We start from the raw sequence: 6,000 nt of genomic DNA on the forward strand, positions 1-6,000 counted from the left end.
GTCCGGTGGTGCCCGGGCTTAAAACGGGTCGAACCGAGCACTGACAGCCCGCCCCCCAGGCCTGAGCTCCGGACTACTCGAGTAGCTCGAGCGATAGGATAACCCAGGGCACCCGAGGACTCGGTAGTGCTCAGGGTCCTTAAAAGCGGACCGAACACCACGACCACCACGAAGGGCTCCGGTTAGACATTGCCGTACGCGCGGTACTCCTTTCTACAAACCGCTCTGTCGTTCTGGGAAAAAGTAGACACGCGGCAGGGTTTTTGCGTGCGAGGAGACCACCTCGCCTGAACAGATTAAAGCGCGAGAGCCCCCGAGAATGACTCGGGAACATAAATTTACTGAAAGCAGACTTGTCTGAATATAACCACTCACCGGACAGATGTCGGCCTTTCGGCCAACCGATCCAGGAGGGGTGCGCTTCCGAGCTCGGGTGCCCGGGGACTTGATTCTTTCAACGGAGCGCCCGAGTGCCCAGAGGCATACGAGGCTCCTGGGGTCGGGTGATCTCGACCACCCAAGGACCCTTGGGGCCGACCAGAGACCGGGGCAGTGAAGCCCTCGCGGCCGAACTGCTCGTGATTGCCAGCCTGTGACTTAAGAGAGAATATAGAATTTCTTTGTCTGGTGCGCTCTGTTAGTGCGGTACTTGCTATAGACTGCTCTCGCTTTCGACCCGAGACCTCTCGAATACCCAAACCGGCGGACAAGAGCGGACAGAGGCATAACCCAGAGGTCCTATGGTTCGGTGGCGCCCGGGTATGACAGACCAGACCGAGCACCGACAGCCCGCTCCGGGGGCCCGAGCTCCGGACTACTCGAGCAGCTCGAGCGATGGGATTACCCAGAGCACCCCGAAACTTGGTAGTGCCCGGGAGCCTGTCACGACACCGAACACCACAGCCTACCATGCCGGACGTAAGTCAGCGGCGACTGCTCGCATGCATACCGATTTGGATTCTTTTATCAGCGGGGAAAGAGAGAGAGCGAACTTTTTCTCGCACAACCGAGCACCTCACCAGACAGATTAAACATACGGAATCCAGGAAAATATTTTGGTATAGTGATTGCTTATTAAAATACTGAATATGCAATATTTACAAGGTTGGGTGACAGCAACTTACCCAAGAGGCAGAGCCCTCGGACTGTTTTGGGCGGGGAGAAGCCCCCGGCCTTGCTGACCTGAGCCGCGAGCACAACCATCTATGGGTAAAAGTGTCGGAGATGCTCGATGTTCCACGGATTCGGGAGTGACTGTCCTTCCTCCGTCGCCAACCTGAAAGAACCTGCCCGCGGGACCGCGATCACGGTGAAGGGACCTTCCCACACAGGGGACAGCTTATTCATTCCTTCGCGCGACTGGACGCGTCGGAGAACTAGGTCCCCCACCTCGAGAGACCGGGCCCGGACATGGCGCAGATGATAACGTCGCAAACTCTGTTGGTACCGAGCCGCCCGGACGGCGGCACGCCGCCGGCGCTCTTCCAGGTAGTCCACGTCGTCGCGCCTTTGCTGCTCCTGCTCACCCTCAGAGTATGCATGAACTCGAGGGGAGCCCAGAGTGAGCTCGGAGGGGAGGACTGCCTCGGCGCCATAGACGAGGAAGAACGGAGTCTCCCCGGTGGCGCGGCTTGGCATAGTCCGGTTAGCCCACAGCACGGCTGGCAGCTCGTCCACCCATCCCTTCCCGTGCTTAGCGAGCACGTTATAGGTCCGGGTTTTGAGGCCTTTCAGTATCTCCGCGTTGGCGCGCTCGACCTGCCCGTTACTCCGAGGATGAGCGACGGAGGCGAAGCAGAGCTTGATGCCGAGGTCTTCGCAATAGTCCCCGAACAGGGCACTTGTGAATTGGGTGCCGTTGTCGGTGATGATCCGGTTCGGGACGCCAAAGCGGCTGGTGATACCGCGGATAAACTGGAGCGCCGTGTTTTTGGTCACCTTGATGACTGGGACCGCCTCCGGCCACTTGGTGAACTTGTTGATGGCGACATATAGGTATGCATAGCCCCCGATTGCTTGGGAGAATAGACCCAGAATGTCCAAACCCCAGACCGCGAAAGGCCATGACAGGGGAATGGTATGAAGAGCCTGAGCTGGCTGGTGAATCTGCTTTGCGTGGAACTGGCACGCCCTGCAGCGCCGAACCAGCTCGGAAGCATCCTGGAGAGCTGTAGGCCAGTAGAAACCTTGCCGGAAGGCCTTCCCGACCAGCGTGCGGAACGATGAATAGCCACCGCACTCGCCCTCGTGGACCTCAGCGAGAAGATCGCCGCCTTCTGCCCGGTGAAAGTGCATCTAGCCCCTATGTGTGGTTTTGGTAATTAATGACAATACATATGGACTAACAATGTTGTTGAGATTGTTAGTAGGTTGTTGAATAGGTGAAGCCTAGGTGAAGAGACATGCATGAACTCTAGGTGAATGGGAAGATTGAAAGTACATCGAGATGAACGAGCTCTAGGTGATGCTCGGATGTGATGCATGGAGGAGAAATATGCATCTAAATAAAGGAGCTCTTGGTGATGCTCATAAGAAGAAGAAGCTCAATAAGATTAGCAATAAGCTTGAAGGCTAAGTTACTTGTGGAGATCAAGTAACTAAAGGTATGACTTGTCAATAGAGTTTTATGGATTAACTCGTGTGCTATGTGTTTAAGAATGAGTGGGGTTAGGTTCTATATGAAGATTGACAATATGCATGAAGGCTAATAAGTTACTTGTGGAGATCAAGTAACTTAAGGTATAAATGTTGTCATTTAGGTTTTATGGACTAACCCATGTGCTTTGTGCTTGAGAGTGAGTTGGGGTTAGGATCTATAAGAAGGCATAAGTTGAATTGAAATCACATATGCCAAGAGTGAAGAACAAAAGTGGACTCCATATATGAAAAAGTGAATTCCTTGAAGATGTCGAATACAAAGTGGTTTTCTATGGCAAAACGGTGAAGGGCAAGCAAGACTCGGCTGCGATGGACCATCCGTGGTGAAGGGCAAGCAAATGGCTTGGCGCCGAAGGACCAAGGCGGTGGTGAAGAGCGAGTGGAGGCTTTGCGCCGATGGACCGTGCGAGGCTATGGGAAGCTATGGATGATTCACATCAATCATATGAAGAATCAAGAAGAGATGGAGTGAAGAATATATGGAAGTTGGCAACCCTCAAGGTTTGAAAGAAAAAGAAGCGGTACTTGAAAGTTTTTTCAAAAGCTCAAAGTGGTTCAAACGAGTTTTATCCTTGAATTTGAGTATATGTATGCCGCACTATTAAGAGGGATGCAACGTGAGCTAATTGTCGCGTCTCAGTGCTCAAGAGTTCCCAACCAAACCCAAAGTGAGAGTTTGTTGTTAAGAGTCCGGAGCGGAAAGTGGGGAAGTGTCCAAAATGGGTTTTGGAGTGTTCCTAATTTCATCCTAGAGTCATGAATTCAGTTGGGATGTGTAGCCCTCTGAATAAGCTTTCCATAGAGTCCAAAATCGTCGAAATCGGACTCCGGAATCAAAAGTTATCGCCGTTTTTCGGAGGTCAGTTGTGTTGTGGCCGGAGACTCCGGTGTAGGTCGGATACTCCGGTACCTGGAAAGGCCGGAGACTCCGGTGAAGTCCGGATACTCCGGTACCTGGAGTGGCCGGAGACTCGGGAAGTCTCCGGGGCTGTTTTCTGGGTTAAGTGCCGACCGGAGACTCCGGTGTAGGCCGGATACTCCGGTAAAAGTCCAGAAAAGAGCGTAACGGCTAGTTCTGACACATTCTGTGACCGTTCTGACGCCGTATTTGGATTTAGGGCCGGATACTCCGGTGTTCACCGGATACTCCGGTCAGTTCTGTCAAAAACAGTAACGGCTAGTTGTTTGGAGTGGGCTATTTATACCTCACTCACCCCATCCTTTGAGGCTGCTGGAAGGGCACGAAAAGAACACATTTTTAGAGCCAAAAGAACCTCTCCCACTCCATTTTAGTGTGTGATTTGAGAAGAAAAGTGAGTTGGGTTGAGAGATTGGAAGATTGAGTGCAAGTGAGCTAAATCCATTCTTGAGCACTTGAGTTCTTGACAAGAAGTTCGATTGCGTTTGTTACTCTTGGAGGTGAAGCCTCCTAGCCGGCTAGGTGTTGCCCGGTGAGCTCCCGCGCATGTGGTGAGCCGCGGGAAAGTTTGTGAAGGTCGATCTCGCCTCTGAAAGGGAAGAGATAAAGCTAGTGGATCGAGGAAAGCGGTTGAAAGAGACCCGGCTTGTTGGAGCTTCCTCAACGGAGACGTAGGATTCACGGTGGTGAATTCGAACTTCGGGAAACAAATCTTTGTGTCTCCTCTCTTGTTTCCTTTCATTTATGTTCTTACTCAAATCTTTATGCATATTGCTCGATCTACTTGTTTGTGTGTATTTGAGTGTAGGTTCTTCGTGAATCTACTTGAAATCATCTCCGGGAACACACGACATCACTTGGTTTGAGCTAGAACTCTCTACTCATTTATTTCATTCAGTTTCGGGCCTAGTTCTGTACAGAACCCGGAGAATCCGGCCTTTACCGGAGTTTCCGGACCTGTACACACCGGAGTATCTGGACTACACCGGAGACTCCGGGGTGAACAGTAATTCCAGGCATATGAACAGTATTTTCAGCCTTTTTCAATTTAAGTTTTATTGCATATCTCTTGCTAGAATTGAGTAATTTTTGTCACCTTAGGATTGTAATTTCCACACTTATTTAGGGTGATTGTGCACTAGTTGAGCCTAGCATATTTAGGTTTTTCTCTTGAGAAAAACTCGTTAGTTTATATTTCGCTGCAAGTTTAGGCCAACGGTAGAAAGGGTTGAATTTTTGTAAAAACGCCTATTCACCCCCCCTCTAGGCGACATCATTGTCCTTTCACCCGGGAGATGTATTTCAGGAGTACACCTCCTGCTCTACGCCGGTAGAGATCCCCATCTACTATGGCATAGCGTCTGGACTGCCGAGCAACTCTTTCGGCAGACGCCTCATCCCCGGGTAGGAACTTTTCTTTCAAGTACCCTCGAATGTCAGACATCCACGAGGCATCTTGAGAACATTCGGCGAGCGCAGCACACACGCCGGACGGCGGCGCCCTGACGGGGCTTCCCACTGAGGGCACCGCCGGGGTCCCCTGAATTGAGTTCGAGGTTTCCCCTTCATCCTGTTCGGCAGGCAGGACGGAAGGCCGTGCGAGTCTTTCTTCAAAGACTCCGGCAAGGACGCGCGCATGTGAGGAGGCCAGGCGAGAGAGTTCGTCAGCCAGAGTGTTGTCGCGGCGAGGAATGTGCCGCAACTCCAGGCCATCGAAGCGCCTCTCGAGCTTCCTGACCGCAACCACGTACGCCGCTATTTGAGGATCCGTGCACTGGTACTCCTTAGACACCTGGTTGACGACCAGTTGGGAGTCCCCTTTGACCAGGAGGCGACGAATCCCGAGCCTCACCGCAGCCCGGAGGCCGGCGATGAGACCTTCATACTCCGCCATGTTGTTGGATGCGCGGAACTGCAACTGCACGACGTACCGGAGCTCTTCACCCGTTGGGGAGGTGAGAACCACTCCGGCACCTGCCCCTTTCAGCGAGAGGGAGCTGTCGAAGTGCATGACCCAGTACCCGGGCGCGTCGTGCCCGGGATAGGCAGAGATCTGGGACGATGTAGGGGACGGGCATCCATTCTGCCAAGAAGTCGGAGAGCGCCTGGCTTTTGATTGCCTGGCGACTAACGAAGTGTAGGTCGAACTCCGCCAGCTCTACTGCCCATTTGACAACGCGCCCGGTGCCTTCCCGGTTCCGGAGAATGGGCCCCAGTGGATAAGTGGTAACCACCGAGACCTTGTGCGCCTGGAAGTAGTGGCGCAGCTTCCGGGAAGCGACGAGCATGGCATAGAGCAGCTTCTGCGCCTGGGGATATCTTGTCTTGGCTTCCCGGAGGACTTCACTGACAAAGTACACCGGCCGTTGCACCCGGCGAGCCCGGACGGCTGCTCCACCCGGGGGGCTGCCACAGCCCCCAGG

The sequence above is a fragment of the Phragmites australis genome, chromosome 6, assembly GCF_958298935.1.
Source record: "Phragmites australis chromosome 6, lpPhrAust1.1, whole genome shotgun sequence".
Lineage (NCBI taxonomy): Eukaryota > Viridiplantae > Streptophyta > Magnoliopsida > Poales > Poaceae > Phragmites > Phragmites australis.